This window comes from Schistocerca americana, chromosome 3 (assembly GCF_021461395.2).
Source record: "Schistocerca americana isolate TAMUIC-IGC-003095 chromosome 3, iqSchAmer2.1, whole genome shotgun sequence".
Classification (NCBI taxonomy): Eukaryota; Metazoa; Arthropoda; class Insecta; order Orthoptera; family Acrididae; genus Schistocerca; species Schistocerca americana.
Window position 1 is genome coordinate 733,031,157 of NC_060121.1, and position 19,241 is coordinate 733,050,397.

General features: G+C 44.8%; 1 pseudogene; it reads right to left on the reverse strand.

Annotated features, from left to right (window-relative positions):
* Positions 1-12,668: 12,668 nt before the first annotated feature.
* LOC124606351 lies at positions 12,669-13,186 on the reverse strand (annotated as a pseudogene).
* Between the last annotated feature and the right edge of the window lie 6,055 nt (positions 13,187-19,241).

A 19,241-nucleotide genomic window follows, 5' to 3' on the forward strand; every position in this document is an offset into this window, starting at 1 on the left:
TCGTCGCAATAACCATCCTTAGTCTATCTCCCGTGTATCAAGCAACAACTGATAAGATGAGCAAAAAATTTGATACTCCCAGGATACATAACGACAACAGCGTAAAACACCGCCTCTCGCATTGATAACGGCCGCAGTTACGCGATGAAGGGCAGTACGCCGTATCCACCTGACGCTGACGCTGAAATTCACGAACCCTTCCTTGATTCAGGAGTGGCGAAGGTTAAGCAGTTTGTTGCTATTCCTGCTCCTCCTGAGTGTTGGAAAATGTGTGGTCTCTCTTGTGTGGATTCACATCAGTTTATAGAGTCAGTGGCTAAATGAAATACTACTCTCTCAGTGGGTCAGGGCAACGTGAAGTCGTTGAGTGATGCGATTGGTGGCCAAGTCCCCTGACGAGCCGGTTGTGGAATTGACCCGCCTTTTCGTAAAAAGTTACGACCCGATTGCTGGGATCCGTCTGCCAGTAGCAGGATTCCCGTGTCTTCTACATCTACATTTATACTCCGCCAGCCACCCAACGATGTGTGGCGGAGGGCACTTTACGTACCACTGTCATTATCTCCCTTTCCTGTTCCACTCGCGTATGGTTCACGAGAAGAACGACTGTCGGAAAGCCTTCGTGCGCGCTCGAATCTCGTAGGGGGAAGCAATATATTCGATACCTCATCCAGAAACGCACCCTCTCGAAGCCTGGACAACAAGCTACACCGCGATGCAGAGCGCCTCTCTTGAAGAGTCTGCCACTTGAGTTTGCTAAACATCTCCGTAACGATATCACGCTTACCAAATAATTCTATCACGAAATGCGCCGCTCTTCTTTGGATCTTCTCTGTCTCCTCTGTGAACCCGACCTGGTACGGATCCCACACTGATGAGCAATACTCAAGTATAGGCCGAACGAGTGTTTTGTAAGCCACCTCCTTTGTTGATGGACTACATTTTCTAAGGACTCTCCCAATGGATCTCAACCTGGCACCCGCCTTACCAACAATTAATTTTATATGATCATTCCACTTCAAATCGTTCCGCACGCATACTCCCAGATATTTTACAGAAGTAACTGCTGCCAGTGTTTGTTGCGCTATCATATAATCATATAATAAAGGATCCTTCTTTCTATGTATTCGCAATACACTACATTTGTCTATAATAAGGTACAGTTGCCACTCCCTGCACCAAGTGCCTATCCGCTGCAGATCTTCCTGCATTTCGCTGCAATTTTCTAATGCTGAACTTCTCTGTATACTACAGCAGCTGGAGCGTGAAGTACAACCGTGGAAGGTGCAGGGCAAGCTTCAGCACCCGATTTTGGACCCTCTGCAGCTTTTCGATGTGGCAGGGCACGTCGTTTCTCCATACGACGGCTGCATACTCCAGCTCTGGCCTGGCCAGTGCCAGGCATAGAGTGTTGCCGTAGTGCGGTGGCAGCGTCGACAACGGGCTTAGCAGAGGTTGTGGGGCGCGGGGGCGCCCCAATGCTCTGCTGCTCTAATGTCACTGATGTGCGGCAGCCAGGTGGGCCTCTGTTCCAACGTGACCCCGAGATATCTTGGGGTTCTTTTCCACGGGATGGGGCCTCTCATGATTCCCATGATGTTGACTGGTGGAAGGTCTGGCAGCAAATTCCGCACAGTTAAGATGGCCCGAAAAAACTTTGACACCCTCGGGAAACATCATGACGTTACAGTGGAACACCGTCTCTCGCTTTGATAGCGGCATCAGTTCCGCGATGAAGATGTGGCATAAACAACGGACGCTGACACTGAAATTCATGAACCCTTCCTTGGCTCGGGGTTAAGCATTTTGTTACTAATCCTGCTGCTCGTGAATGTTGAAAAATGTGTGGTCTCTCTTGTGAGGACTGGCCTCAGTCTGTAGAGTTTTCGATGACCTCGTCAGCGGCTGAGTGAAGTGGGTCTTAGCCGCCACTTGGTGGACCAGGCGCCCAGGTCGTCGCACTCTGTCTGGAGACGGCGCCTCGGCCCCAGACATTTTCTATGAAGTCGTAACCGGATGATGTAGCAGTACATACGACGTGTGATGAGGTGCACGGGCGTTCGTGGAAGCAAGAACGTATCAACGAAAACCTGTGAACATGGCTGTTGTCGCCTCATAAGGCGGCATTGTCTGCCGAATACTAGTTCTAAATATGCAGAAAAAATGTACAGCACTGTTACCCTTAATGTTGAAATATTTTAATAAATGCTTAGCACGAACGCTGGCTTGTATTTCGTTCGCCAGTTCACCAATGCTGAAATAAACGTTCTGGTTCATGTTAGTTGTAACGAGAATGAGTAGGCGCAATTCACGGACCGAAAAACACCCGGTACATTGCAGAACCAATTCCGTCCTGAACTACACCCTCCATACTCCGCGGGTTCAGCAACTCACTGGGCCACCGGTGCAATCGACGACTTGCGTCATTTGTAAATAGGGAAAAATTTCGATTCATCGGAACACACTGCTTGCTTGCAGTCAGCTACTGTTCAGTTTCCGCGTTTTTTGCTCCACTAAAGACGAGGAGGTTTACACTGAGGTGACAAAAGTCATGGGATACCTCCTCAATTTGTGTCGCACCTCCTTTTGCTTGGCGTAGTACAGCAACTCGACATAGCATGGACTCAGAAAGTCGCTGGAACTCCCCTACAGAAATACTGAGCCATGCTGTCTCTACAGCCGTCCATAATTACGAAAGTTTTGCCGGTGCAGGATTTTGGGCACTAACTGACCTCTCAATTATGTCCCATAAACGTTCGATGGGTTTCAGTTGGACGATCTGGGTGGCCAAATAATTCGCTCGAATTGTCCAGGATGTTCTTCACAGCAGCCGCGACCAATTGCGGGCCGGCCGTGGTGGCCGAGCGGTTCTAGGCGCTATAAACTGGAACCGCGTGACCGCTACGGTCGCATATTCGAATCCTGCCTCGGGCATGGATGTGTTTGATGCCCTTAGGTTAGTTAGGTTTAATTAGTTCTTAGTTCTAGGGGACTGATGACCTTAGAAGTTAAGTCCCATAGTGCTCAGAGCCATTTGAACCATTTTGAACCAGTTGCGGCCCAGTGAGATGACATCGATGTTTGGCAACACGAAGTCCATGAATGGCTTAAAATTGTTTCCAAGTAGCCGAACATAACCACTTCCATTCAACGATCGGTTCATTTGGACTAGTGAACCAGCCCCCACCATTATGGAACCACAACGAACTTGCACAGTGTTTTGTTGACAGTTTGGGTCCATGGCTGCGCCACTCTCAAACCCTGACATTAGCTCTTACCAAGTGAAATCTGGACTCATGTGATGAAACCACAGCTTTCCAGTCGTCCTGGGTCCAACCGATATGGTCACGTGCCCAGGAGAAGCACCGCATACGGCGTCGTGTTGTTAGCAAAGGCACTTAACGTCGGTTGCCTGGTGCCATAGCCCATTATCGTAATACTTCACCGCACTGCCCTAACGGATATGTTCTTCGTATGTCCCACATTGATTTCTGCTGTTATTTCACGCAGGTTTGCTTGTCTATTAGTACTGACAACGCTATGCAAATGCCGCTGCTCTCGGTCGTGAAGTGATTGCCGTCAGCATCTGCGTTGTCCGTGGTGAGAAGTAATGCCTGAAATTTGGTATTCTCGTCATACTCTTGACACTATGGATCTCGGAATATTGAATTCCCTAACTACACTCCTGGAAATGGAAAAAGGAACACATTGACACCGGTGTGTCAGACCCACCATACTTGCTCCAGACACTGCGAGAGGGCTGTACAAGCAATGATCACACGCGCGGCACAGCGGACACACCAGGAACCGCGGTGTTGGCCGCCGAATGGCGCTAGCTGCGCAGCATTTGTGCACCGTCGCCGTCAGTGTCAGCCAGTTTGCCGTGGCATACGGAGCTCCATCGCAGTCTTTAACACTGGTAGCATGCCGCGACAGCGTGGACGTGAACCGTATGTGCAGTTGACGGACTTTGAGCGAGGGCGTATAGTGGGCATGCGGGAGGCCGGGTGGACGTACCGCCGAATTGCTCAACACGTGGGGCGTGAGGTCTCCACAGTACATCGATGTTGTCGCCAGTGGTCGGCGGAAGGTGCACGTGCCCGTCGATCTGGGACCGGGCCGCAGCGACGCACGGATGCACGCCAAGACCGTAGGATCCTACGCAGTGCCGTAGCGGACCGCACCGCCACTTCCCAGCAAATTAGGGACACTGTTGCTCCTGGGGTATCGGCGAGGACCATTCGCAACCGTCTCCATGAAGCTGGGCTACGGTCCCGCACACCGTTAGGCCGTCTTCCGCTCACGCCCCAACATCGTGCAGCTCGCCTCCAGTGGTGTCGCGACAGGCGTGAATGGAGGGACGAATGGAGACGTGTCGTCTTCAGCGATGAGAGTCGCTTCTGCCTTGGTGCCAATGATGGTCGTATGCGTGTTTGGCGCCGTGCAGGTGAGCGCCACAATCAGGACTGCATAAGACGGAGGCACAAAGGGCCAACACCCGGCATCATGGTGTGGGGAGCGATCTCCTACACTGGCCGTACACCACTGGTGATCGTCGAGGGGACACTGAATAGTGCACGGTACATCCAAACCGTCATCGAACCCATCGTTCTACCATTCCTAGACCGGCAAGGGAACTTGCTGTTCCAACAGGACAATGCACGTCTGCATGTATCCCGTGCCACCCAACGTGCTCTAGAAGGTGTAAGTCAACTACCCTGGCCAGCAAGATCTCCGGATCTGTCCCCCATTGAGCATGTTTGGGACTGGATGAAGCGTCGTCTCACGCGGTCTGCACGTCCAGCACGAACGCTGGTCCAACTGAGGCGCCAGGTGGAAATGGCATGGCAAGCCGTTCCACAGGACTACATCCAGCGTCTCTACGATCGTCTCCATGGGAGAATAGCAGCCTGCATTGCTGCGAAAGGTGGATATACACTGTACTAGTACCGACATTGTGCATGCTCTGTTGCCTGTGTCTATGTGCCTGTGGTTCTGTCAGTGTGATCATGTGATGTATCTGCCCCCAGGAATGTGTCAATAAAGTTTCCCCTTCCTGGGACAATGAATTCACGGTGTTCTTATTTCGATTTCCAGGAGTGTATTTCCGAAATGGTATATCCCATGCGTCTAGCTCTAACTGCCAATCCGCGTTCAAAGTCTGTCATAATAACGTCGGAAACATTTTCTCATGAATCACGTGATTACAAATGACATCTTCGCCAGTGCACTGCCCTGTTATATACCTTTTGTATGCGACAATACCGCCATCTGTAATAAATGTACATATCGCTATGCCGTGGCTTTGTCATCTCAGTGTGTGTGCGTCAGCCTCTTGCGAGGTACCCTACTGTCCGTTGTACAAAGATCCCTCCGCAATATTCGCTCAGAAACTCGCTAAGGTATGCCTCCAGTTACTGATGCCAATCATTCCCATCGGGTCTGAAACCGATTGCCAATGACAAGGAGTGACGCTCTTGTTTATTGACTGCACCACAGAGAAATTTGGGCCGATCATAAAGGACGTTGAATTAATGCTGAAATATTCAAAGTATGCTCTTTTTCCTTTTGTTAATCTTCTTGTACTTCAAATATACTCTTTGCAGTCCGTCGTAAAAATCTCCTTTCAGAAAGTCGTTGGTTTAGCTGATAGAGATATGTCAATCCTCGCAATGAAATTGTGCTCAATATCTCTCATTGATTTTGATTTATCCCTGTAGAGTTTCAAAATCTCATTACTATCCGTTCATCCGTGATGCCATATAACTCATATGCCTTATTTCTATGTGTATCACCCATAATGGGGAAACAACCGTTAATTAACGATAAAGCAACGTCTGTAATGCAGGAGACGGAAGGAGATTAGTATTTAACGCCCCGTCGACAACGAGGTCATCAGAGACAGAGCACAAGCTCGGATTAGGGAAGGATGGGGAAGGAAATCGGTGTGGCTTTCTAAAGAAATCATCCCGGGATTTGCTTTAAGTGATTTAGAGAAATCACGGAAAACCTAAATCACGATGACCGGATGCGTGGATGAAGCATCTAATGCGAGTCCAGAGTGCTAATCACCGTTTTTTTGTCTTGGGTTCCGTTAGTTATTGGCTCGAATCTGATAGTGCTCCTACCTCCGCCCCTCCGTCCAAACCGTACTAAATCTCGATTAGAGCATTAGACGTACGGTTAGCGTTCTGCAATATCTACATTAGGTTGGAAGGCGATATTTCGGAACGATTATATGTATGACTACGATACAAAGGTATGGTTAACTATTTAACATAGTTGTACAGCTACATTCGTCGTTGGCAATATGAGCTGCATATTTCATACTCATCATTCATGAATTCGAAGTGAACCAACCATTAGTTCATATTTAACGAACTTTACCGTATTAATAACTATAATTGCAAAGTAAATTCAGAAACATTATATTACAACATAGATAAGTCTCCGACTAATTGTGTGATGTATAAAATGCGTATATACCGTGTATCAACTTTTGAAAAATAAAAGGTGGGGTGGGGAGCGGTAAACTTAATTCTTAATCATTTAATTATTTTCAATTACAGTCTCATGGAGTAAAGAGTACACACGTTGTTGTTGTTGTGGTCTTCAGTCCTGAGACTGGTTTGATGCAGCTCTCCATGCTACTCTAACCTGTGCAAGCTTCTTCATCTCCCAGTACCTACTGCCGAGCGAGGTGGCGCAGTGGTTAGCACACTGGACTCGCATTCGGGAGGAAGACGGTTCAATCCCGTCTCCGGCCATCCTGATTTAGGTTTTCCGTGATTTCCCTAAATCGCTTCAGGCAAATGCCGGGATGGCTCCTTTGAAAGGGCACGGCCGATTTCCTTCCCCATCCTTCCTTCACCCGAGCTTGCGCTCCGTCTCTAATGACCTCGTTGTCGACGGGACGTTAAACACTAATATCCTCCTCCTCCTCCTCCTAGTACCTACTGCAACCTACATCCTTCTGAATCTGCTGAGTGTATTCATCTCTTGGTCTCCCTCTAAGATTTTTACCCTCCACGCTGCCCTCCAATACTAAACTGGTGATCCCTTGATGCCTCAGAACATGCCCTCCCAACCGATCCCTCCTTCTAGTCAAGTTGTCCCACAAACTTCTCTTCTCCCCAATCCTATTCGATACCTCCTCATTAGTCATATGATCTACCCATCTAATCTTCAGCATTCTTCTGTAGCACCACATTTCGAAAGCTTCTATTCTCTTCTTGTGGAAACTAGTTGTCGTCCATGTTTCACTTCCATACATGGCTACACTCCATACAAATACTTTCAGAAACGACTTCCTGACACTTAAATCTATACTCGATGTTAACAAATTTCTCTACTTCAGAAACCCTTTCCTTGCCATTGCCAGTCTACATTTTATATCATCTCTACTTCGACCATCATCAGTTATTTTGCTCCCAAAATAGCAAAACTCCTTTACTACTTTAAGTGTCTCATTTCCTAATCTGATTCCCTGAGCATCACCCGAGTTAATTCGGCTACATTCCATTATCCTCGATTTGCTTTTGTTGATGTTCATCTTATATCTTCCTTTCAAGACACTATCCATTCCGTTCAACTGTTCTTCTAAGTCCTTTGCTGTCTCTGACAGAATTACAATGTCATCGGCGAACCTCAAAGTTTTTATTTCTTCTCCATGGATTTTAATACCTACTCCGAATTTTTCTTTTGTTTCCTTCAATGCTTGCTCAATATACAGATTGAATAACATCGGGGAGAGGCTACAACCCTGTCTCACTTCCTTCCCAACCACTGCTTCCCTTTCATGTCCCTCGACTCTTATAACCGCCATCTGGTTTCTGTACAAATTGTAAATAGCCTTTCGCTCCCTGTATTTTACCTTTGCCACCTTCAGAATTTGAAAGAGAGTATTCCAGTCAACATTGTGAAAAGCTTTCTCTAAGTCTGCAAATGCTAGAAATGTACGTCTGCCTTTCCTTAATCTAGCTTCTAAGATAAGTCGTAGGGTCAGTATTGCCTCACGTATTCCTATATTTCTACGGAATCCAAACTGATCTTCCCCGAGGTCGGCTTCTACCAGTTTTTCCATTCGTCTGTAAAGAATTCGTGTTAGTATTTTGCATCCGTGACTTATTAAACTGATTCTTCGGTAATTTTCACATCTGTCAGCACGTGCTTTCTTTGGGATTGGAATTATTATATTCTTCTTGAAGTCTGAGGGTATTTCGCATGTCTCATACATCTTGCTCACCAGATGGTGGATTTTTGTCAGGACTGGCTGTCCCAAGGCCGTCAGCAGTTATAATGGAATGTTGTCTACTCCCGCGGCTTTGTTTCGACTCAGGTCTTTCAGTGCTCTGTCGAACTCTTCACGCAGTGTCGTATCTCCCATTTCATCTTCGTCTACATCCTCTTCCATTTCCATAATATTGTCCTGAAGTACATCACCCTTGTATAGACCCTCTATATACTCCTTCCACCTTTCTGCTTTCCCTTCTTTGCTTAGAACTGCGTTTCCATCTGAGCTCTTGATATTCATACAAGTGGTTCTCTTTTCTCCAAAGGTCTCTTTAATTTTCCTGTAGGCAGTATCTATCTTACCCCTAGTGAGATAAGCTTCTACATCCTTACATTTATCCTCTAGCCATCCCTGCTTAGCCATTTTGCACTTCCTGTCGATCTCATTTTTGAGACGTTTGTATTCCTTTTTGCCTGCTTCATTTAGTGCATTTTTATATTTTCTCCTTTCATCAATTAAATTCAATATTTCTTCTGTTACCCAAGGATTTCTACTTGCCCTCGTCTTTTTACCTATTTGATCCTCTGCTGCCTTCATTACTTCATCTCTCAAAGCTACCCATTCTTCTTTTACTGTATTTCTTTCCCCCATTCGTGTCAATTGTTCCCTTATGCTCTCCCTGAAACTCTGTACAACCTCTGGTTTAGTCAATTTATCCAGGTCCCATCTCCTTAAATTCCCACCTTTTTGCAGTTTCTTCAGTTTTAATCTACAGTTCATAACCAATAGATTGTGGTCAGAGTCCACATCCGCCCCTGGAAATGTATTAAAATTTAAAGCCTGGTTACTAAATCTCTGTGTTACCATTATATAATGTATCTGAAACCTTTCCGTACACACAATGTGCGCTAATTCTCATAAGCCCTGTGAAGACCGGTCGTTACATAACGCTCGTGTGTTGCCATACTAGATAGAAAGTTCAGTAGTTTCCAGTCCAAAACTAATGTATCTTATCTGTTCGTCCTTCTTAGTGCTGTTTGTATAAATATGTGGTAAACCTAACACGTTGTATATGATAAGGAAAAAGAATTTCGTCGTAAAAATGATAGCTATGTTCATTGAAGATAATATCAGAAAACAAACGGTATTTCATAAGGTATTTTGTGTTACTTTCAGTTCAGTTGCAAAACTACACTGCTGGAAACTGGGAAGGACAGCAAATGCCGAGATGTTATTGTACTCTTTTACTATAGGGAGTTAGTATGGGCAGCCGGAATAAAACAATAACTGGATCCTTTTACAAACCTCCCAATTCAGATGATGCAATTGCTGAAAGGTTCAAAGAAAACTTGAGTCTAATTTCAATCATATACATGACTCATACAGTCGTAGTTGGTGGTGACTTTAATTTATCCTCGATATGTTAGCGAAAACACATGTGTAACTCCGGCGGTACACATAAAACATTATTCGAAATTGTGCTAAATGCATTCTCTGCAAAATATTTCGAGCAGTTAGTTCATGTGTCCAAGCTAATACTAAACGGTTGTGAAAACACACTTGACCTCTTAGCAACAAATAATACTGAGCTAAGAAGAAGCTTCAAAACGGGTTCAGTGATTAGTGAACGCAGGGTTGTCGTAGCGAGACTGAATACTGTAATCCCCAAATCCTCCAAAAATAAACGAAAGATATACCTGTTCAAAAAAGCAGATAAAAATTCACTTGACGCCTTCCTGAGAGACAATCTCCACTCCTTCCAAATTAACAATGTAAGTTTGGACCAGATGTGGCTTGAATTGAAATAAATAATATCATTATTTTCATCATGGCAGCAACGCCAGCAACCGTTACGAAATTGTCTCGAATGAAAAACAGGGCCGGTCGGAGTGGCCGTGCGATTCTACGCTCTACAGTCTGGAACGGAGCGACCACTACGGTCGCAGGTTCGAATCCCACCTCGGGCATGGATGTGTGTGATGTCCTTAGGTTAGTTTTTTTTTTTTTTTTATTTTTTTTTTTTTTATTTTTTTGCACGATGTGGGACCCTTACTAGATAGGACTGACGGAGTACATCGAGAAAGTTGAAAGAAGGGCAGCACGTTGTGTATTATTGCGAAATAGGGGAAAGAGTGTCATTGAAATGATACAGGATTTGAAGTGGACATCATTAAAACAAAGGCATTTTTCGTTGCGGTGGAATCTTCTCACGAAATTTCAATCACCAACTTCTCTTTAGAATGCGAAAATATATTGTTGACGCCAAACTACATAGGGAGAAACGATCATCATAATGAAATAAGAGAACTCAGAGCTCGCACGGAAAAATATGGGTGTTCTTTTATACCGTGCGCTGTACGAGATTGGAATAATAGGGAGTTATTGTGAAGGTGATTCGATGAACTCTCTGCCAGGCACTTAAATGTGATTTGCATAGTATCCATATAGATGCAGATGTATATGAGGGGAAGAATGTACCATAATGCCATGTGCTGGGTCCACATGAAAATAACGAACGCAGTCTGGCAACATTCGTTCTCCTCGGAGTCACCATTCACGGACTCGTTCATCGTGTTCGTGTTGACAGAACGCGACATGATGCCACTTTTCCACTCCCGTGTGCAGTGTCCCCATCCGGCTAACTACTATCGGGGCATCCGTCTCTGAAACTGCAACAATGATCACTGTGTTATCGTCCGTAATACTTCAGATGTCGCACTGTGCGTACTAATATTTTTTTTTGCTGCAAAACAAGCCCGTTTCCAAACTCAACATATGTCACTTGACTGTACTATACTGCACAACCAAGTGAAAAATACGTCTCTCCTCTCGTGTGCTAGACGCTTGGCTTTGATGAAGGCCATTCTCTGCCTATGAATACTCTATTTACCTCACAGACATGGGATTCGGACGAATGGAAACAGCAACACTACGGAACGATAAACCTGTCTCGACAGGCAACGATCCTGATGCTGTAGAATTCCGGCACGCCTTGCTGGACCTTTCTACTTCATGCACAGGGCGTAACATTGTCTTCTGACAACAACAAAATACGTTTCCTGATTGAAGAACTCTCCGCAGAATCTTTCCTTATATACATTACGCAGGTAGCGTCACCTCTACCTACTTTGCACAATTGCCCTCAAATGCTAGTAATGTACATATTGAAGCGTGTAGTACAGTTCCTGATAATTTGAGATTTGTTGCATAACGCCTTCATTGTGATGCAGTTCTAATGTCCAGTAGTGAAAATTAGTTTTGCACGCTAACATATTCTACTACTAGCGCATATACGACACTAGTCCTTAAAACACGGACACAGGACGAACACAGCAGTTGAAACGTACTCTGTAATGTTGCCAGATCACCTCCGCCCATCCCCATCACATTCCACCGTCCCCCTTCTTCTAGACAAGCTGCGTGAGATATAAAAGGCGGGAAATTAAAAAAACTGGGATGTGGTGTTATTTTGTGTACATGTACGAAAGCGGCGAGTGAAAATTTGTACCAAAGCCTGGAATCGAACCTGGGTCACCTGCTCACTAAGAGAGGTGCATAAGCCACTAAGGCACCTTGGCACAGCATTTCATACAACTTCACCGATCAACCTGGCACGCCTCTCTTCTCGATCCAAATTCTCACTGCAGCCCCAGTCTACTTTAAATTCCCCCATACACACGAACAGAATTGCCGAGGCTCTTCATGTTCTGGGATAGTACCTCAGCATCGAACGTAAATGGGGGACCAGCCTGAAACACAGGAGCAGGTACTTACAGAAAAATTAATGACACTGTTTTAAGAGACTTTACTGGTCTCATTCAGATATGGCCGGCCGAAGTGGCCGTGCGGTTAAAGGCGCTGCAGTCTGGAACCGCAAGACCGCTACGGTTGCAGGTTCGAATCCTGCCTCGGGCATGGATGTTTGTGATGTCCTTAGGTTAGTTAGGTTTAACTAGTTCTAAGTTCTAGGGGACTAATGACCTCAGCAGTTGAGTCCCATAGTGCTCAGAGCCATTTGAACTCATTCAGATATGGTTTTATGTTTATGGACTGAAGCGTCGAGCGAAAATTTGTACCAAGGCATAGAAATCGAACTCGGGTCTCCAGCTTACTAGGCTGGTGCGTTAGCCACTTTTTTTCCTGTTACTGAAAAACTTTACTACCTGCACCCAGTTGTACTTCAGACCTTTTCCAATTCTCAAATATGTATTCATCTTCCTGCACAGTTCAGTTCACAAGCTCAAAACTGCAAAGTAGTACACTGTAGAAATCACTTCGGAAATGAAAATTTCAGATCGTCTTTCCAGTCAGATTTTTGAACCAAAATTAGCAGAGGTATTTTGTTACCTACAAGATGCTTTGCCAGTTTTTCGCACAGAACGATCTACTGAATGTCAAACGCCTTTCCGAAGGACGTTCAGTAGACAACTTGTCGTCAGACCACCTCGTCTGATCGCACAGGATGACTCACCGAAATCATTGACTTTTTCTTCACGTCCCTAGATAGTGTGTTTCGTATATTAAAAGCATTTTCATCGGGATCATCTGAATAATATTCTACAACAGTTCTGTACACGATGTACTCTAGAATCTTGTACATGTTTATTGCAACTTCGTTGGAGACGTACGGAAAGATCAACGAAGTAGGCGCCCTTTTCCTCCGACACGTCCTCGAACCAGGCCATTGATGTTGTTGCCAACCCCATTCGACGGTATTCTGGTGACACATTCAGTGCTGTCACGTGGCCATGCCAGCTTTCTCTGTGGCCCTTTGCCTTGCCCATAATCTAACCCATAAATTCCCCATTTGCCGATTCTGCCACTTGAAAACATTCAGGTCAGTGAGCAAAGTATTGCATGTAGAAAGACAGTCCATAAGTTTCAGTCAGTGGGTCTAGAATCACATTATTGAATCTGAACATTTGAACAAGTAAAGGGCCTCAGGGTTTTCATGCTTACAGGTTTCGAAAGCAAGCTTCCCCGGAACCTATTAAGTAATGGTAGTTAACAATACCCAAGTCCTCCCCCCCCCCCCTCCCACACACACACACTAATGCCACTAAGCCCTCTTGCCACAGCGGTGCACACAACTGCATGGATTACCCTGGCATGCCTGGAGGAGGCCTGCCTACACCCTCCTTTCCTTAACACAAATTTTCACTCGTCGCTTCAGTCCATACACATAAAGTCATATCTGTATGATACCTGTTAATTCTCTGAAAATGTGTTATTTCATTTGTGTTAGTATCTGATCAGGGTTTCAGGCTGGATCCCCTATTTATGTTCCATTCTGAGGTGCTCTTTTTGAACATGAAGAGCCTCTGGAAATCTGTTCGTTTGTACGGGGGAATTTAAAGTAGACTGGGGCGGCAATGAGAATCTGGATGGAGGAGAGAGGCATGGCAAAGTAATTGGTGTAGTTGTGTGCACTACTATGCCAGCATGGCTTAGTGGCTAGTGCGCCACCCTTGTAAGCAGGACACCCGGTTCGATTCCCGGCCGTGGTACAAATTTTCACTCGTCGCATCAGTCCATACATAAAATCGTATCTGTATGAGACCTGTAAAGTCCCTGAAACAGTGTCATTTCATCATCTGGTTTTATTGCATTGGCTGGGACTTAGCTGCCCGTCTGCGTGGTTGCCAAATTTTCCATGTATGTATAGGCCTGCCTTATTTAAGTGGCTATAATTTATGACCAACTGCCATAACATAGCTGCCTGTTTACTTACGTAACCCTTATCTTTATCGCTATTATTTATGACCCAATATGGTTACCTAAGATTTTTCACCTACCATTCCAAAAAATAAAATAGCTCTTCCAATTTGAACCTCCACCAACGAAACGAGGCTACCTACACTTTCAGCTGTCTTTGTTACAATTACATTTCAAGGTCACCCACTACCCGCTATTCCCATCCAACTAGAAATCGTTAAGAGCATTTAATACGACACTTTTTAGGATTTATTGAGAGGTTAGTGCCAAAGAAAACACATGCTGGTAGGAAAAACTTTTTTTAAATTTTTGTATATACATTTCCACACACACTGGGATGATGATGGCATTGAAACAGAGGATGACACGCGTAAAGCTGAAATACTAAACACCTTTTTCCAAAGCTGTTTCACAGAGAAAGACCGCACTGCAGTTCCTTCTCCAAGTCACTGCACGAACGAAAAAATGCCTGCCATCGAAATAAGTGTCCAAGGAATAGAAAACCACCTGAAATCACTCAAAAGAGGTAGTCCCAGTCCTCAAGAAGGGTCGTCGAGCAGATGCGCAAAACTATAGGCCTATATCTCTGACATCGATCTGTTGTAGAATTTTAGATCACGTTTTTTGCTCGCGTATCATGTCATTTCTCGAAACCCAGAATCTACTCTGTAGGAATCAACATAGATTCCGGAAACAGCGATCGTGTGAGACCCAATTCGCTTTATTTGCTCATGAGACCCAGAAAATATTAGATACAGGCTCCCAGGTAGATTCCATTTTCCTTGACTTCCGGAAGGCGTTCGATACAGTTCCGCACTGTCGCCTGATAAACAAAGTAAGAGCCTACGGAATATCAGACCAGCTGTGTGGCTGGATTGAAGAGTTTTTAGCAAACAGAACACAGCATGTTGTTCTCAAATGGAGAGATGTCTGCAGACGTTAAAGTAACCTCTGGCGTTCCTCAGGAGAGTGTTGTGGGACCATTGCTTTTCACAATATATATAAATGACCTAGTAGATAGTGTCGGAAGTTCCATGCGGCTTTTCGCGGATGATGCTGTAGTATACAGAGGAGTTGCAGCATTAGAAAATGTAGCGAAATGGAGGAAGATCTGCAGCGGATAGACACTTGGTGCAGGGAGTGGCAACTGACCCTTAACATAGACAAATGTAATGTATTGCGAATACATCGAAAGAAGGATCCTTTATTGTATGATTATATGTAACGGAACAAACACTGGTAGCAGTTACTTCTGTAAAATATCTGGGAGTATGCGTACGGAAAGATTTGAAGTGGAATGATCATATAAAATTAATTGTTGGTAAGGCGGGTGCCAGGTTGAGGTTCATTGGGAGAGTCCTTAGAAAATGTAGTTCATCAACAAAGGAGGTGGCTTACAGAACACTCGTTCGGCCTATACTTGAGTATTGCTAATCAATGTGGGATCCGTACCCGGTCGGGTTGACAGTGGAGGTAGAGAAGATCCAAAGAAGAGCGGCGCGTTTCGTCACAGGGTTATTTGGTAAGCGTGATAGCGTTACGGAGATGTTCAGCAAACTCTAGTGGCAGACACTGCAAGAGAGGCGCTCTGCATCGCGGTGTAGCTTTCTGTCCAGGTTTCGAGACGGTGCGTTTCTGGATGAGGTATCGAATATATTGCTTCCCCCTACTTATACCTCCCGAGGAGATCACGAATGTAAAATTAGAGAGATTCGAGCGTGTACGGAGGCTTTCCGGCAGTCGTTCTTCCCGCGACCCATACGCGACTGGAACCGGAAAGGGAGGCAATTACAGTGGCACGTAAAGTGCCCTCCGCCACACCCCATTGGGTGGCTTGCGGAGTATAAATGTAGATGTAGATGTAGGCAGAGAAAAACTCTTCTCTGTATTTGTTCGATGTAGTTTTAATAACATTCAGATTAATTTTTAAGTTATAAATTAAATATACACCTGAATTTAGTTTTACCTACAAGCTATTTCTTTTATGGCTGTAATAGTTAGGTCGTGCTTTCTTCCTCCACCTAGTTATTTGACAAATACAAATATGGTATGTACTTGAATTATAATACGTGTTTAATTTTTCCTGTAAACTATTTCTTTTATGGCTTTAACAGTTAGCTCTGTTCCTTCTTCCAATTATTCTAGCCGAGAGCATTTTCCTCTAATTTCCTCTGTAACACTGTCGTTAAAGCATTCCAAATCTTCTGGGTGCATGTTGACAACTCTATTGCTTCACGTTATTGTAGAATAACCGACCTGAAATTAAAGTTCACTACTTTTGCAAACGAGTGCCCATTAAATATAAACTTCACAAACGAGTGTTATGTTGCTAGGTTCAGGTCGTCCATTCCACCACATAAGTTGGTTTGAATGGGAGTTATCATCCAGGATGTGTCGATTTCTGTCAGTGCTATAGCATGTGACCAGTTTCCATTGCTGTTTACAGTAATGCCTGATATTTTATACTCCCCTTTCACAGGCATATTTCTCCATAATCTGCCTTTGAAGTAATAAGTAAGACTTGGTTGCACATCTATAATGGCTTCGTCTTTTTCCGATATGGAGTTTCTATTCTTCTTCTGTGACCGCTGTTTTCACCCTGTTTTCGTTTTATGGATTCAGTTTCCTTCATTTCTAGTTTTCTTTCGTGTGTACATAACACATCAACTGCACCTAAGGGAGTGATTACTTTAATAGGAAATGGCTTGCTTCATTTTCTTAAGCCATGTGGGCTAACATTATTTGTGGGAACCACTCCTAATTTGCAAGTATCTATATTAGACGGAGTTTTGGAAAACGGCGTCCTTAATTGAGAAAAATACGTTTCTCCAGCTTTAGTATAACACTCCTGTATAATACTTATGTTGTCCTCGTTGGAGATTGTGCTAAGGTCCTCGAGGCAAACAGAACAAAGTTTATCATCTTTTCTCGTGCCTGAATGTAAGATTTACTTGTGCACCAGTCAGCTTGCAAGTAAATTTTTTGCAACAGTAGACAAATTGTAAATGGCAATTAAACCCAATTTGAGACCAAAAGAAGCAGTTGGCACAGAGTACACTGGATCACATCGTAAATACTGTTTCTTGGAGTTTCACACACTTATACAGTCTTGCACAGGGTCAAGCAAACAATCCATTGTGTAGTTCAGAATGAGATTTTCACTCTGCAGCGGAGTGTGCGCTGAATGAAACTTTCTGGCAGATTAAAACTGTGTGCCGGACCGAGACTCGAACTCGGGACCTTTCGTGGGCAAGTGCTCTACCATCTCAGCTACCTAAGCACTACTCACGACCCGTCCTCACAGCTTCAGTTCTGCCTGTACTTCGTCTCCTACCTTCCAAACATCACAGAAGCTCTTCTGCGAACATTATTGAGCATATCTGGGATGCCTTACAACGTGCTGTTTAGAAGAGATCTCCACCCCATCGTACTCTTATGGATTCATGGACAACGTTCTACATCTACATCCATACTCCGCAAGCCACCTGACGGCGTGTGGCTGAGGGTACCTTGAGTACCTCTATCGGTTCTCCCTTCTTTTCCAGCCTCGTATTGTTCGTGGAAAGAAGGATTGTCGGTATGCCTCTGTGTGGGCTCTAATCTCTCTGACTTTATCCTCATGGTCTCTTCGCGAGATATATGTAGGAGGGAGCAATATACTGCTTGACTCCTCGGTGAGGGTATGTTCTCGAAACTTCAACAAAAGCCCGTACCGAACTACTGAGCGTCTCATGCAGAGTCTTCCACTGGAGTTTACCTATCATATCAGTAACGCTTTCGCGATTACTAAATGATCCTGTAACGAAGCGCACTGCTCTCCGTTGGATCTTCTCTATCTCTTCTATCAACCCTATTTGATACGGATCCCACACTGCTGAGCAGTATTCAAGCAGTGGGCGAACAAGCGTACTGTAACCTACTTCCTTTGTTTTCGGATTGCATTTCCTTAGGATTCTTCCAATGAATCTCAGTCTGGCATCTGCTTTACCGACGATCAACTTTATATGATCATTCCATTTTAAATCACTCCTAATGCGTACTCCCAGATAATTTATGGAATTAACTGCTTCCAGTTGCTGACCTGCTATATTGTAGCCAAATGATAAGGGATCTTTCTTTCTGTGTATTCGCAGCACATTACACTTGTCTACATTGAGATTCAATTGCCATTCCCTGCATCATGCGTCAGTTCGCTGCAGATCCTCCTGAATTTCAGCACAATTTTCCATTGTTACAACCTCTCGATATACCACAGCATCATCCGCAAAAAAGCCTCAGTGAACTTCCGATGTCATCCACAAGGTCATTTATGTATACTGTGAATAGCAACGGTCCTACGACACTCCCCTGCGGCACACGTGAAATCACTCTTACTTCGGAAGACTTCTTTCCACTGAGAATGACATGGTGCGTTCTGTTATCTAGGAACTCTTCAATCCAATCACACAACTGGTCTGATAGTCCATATGCTCTTACTTTGTTCATTAAACAACTGTGGGGAACTGTATCGAACGCCTTGCGGGAGTCAAGAAACACGGCATCTACCTGGGAACCCGTGTCTATGGCCCTCTGAGTCTCGTGGACGAACAGCGCGAGCTGGGTTTCACACAATCGTCTTTTTCGAAGCCCATGCTGATTCCTACATAGTAGATTTCTAGTCTCCTGAAAAGTCATTATACTCGAACATAATACGTGTTTCAAAATTCTGCAACTGATCGACGTTAGAGGTATAGGTCTATAGTTCTGCACATCTGTTCGACTTTCGCCGGTCGCGGTGGTCTAGGGGTTCTGGCGCTGCACTCCGGAACCGCGGGACTGCTACGGTCGCAGGTTCGAATCCTGCCTCGGGCACGGGTGTGTGTGATGTCCTTAGGTTAGTTAGGTTTAAGTAGTTCTAAGTTCTAGGGGACTTACAACCTCAGATGTTGAGTCCCATAGTGCTCAGAGCCATTTTTTTGTTCGACGTTCGACGGGGATGACCTGTGCCCTTTTCCAATCCTTTGGAACGCTACGCTCTTCTAGAGACCTACGGTACACCGCTGCAGGAAGGGGGGCAAGTTCCTTCGCGTACTCTGTGTAAAATCGAACTGGTATCCCATCAGGTCCAGCGGCCTTTCCTCTTTTGACCGATTTTAATTGTTTCTCTATCCCTCTGTCGTCTATTTCGATATCTACCATTTTGTCATCTGTGCGACAATCTAGAGAAGGAACTACAGTGCAGTCTTCCTCTGTGAAACAGCTTTGGAAAAAGACATTTAGTATTTCGGCCTTTAGTCTGTCATTCTCTGTTTCA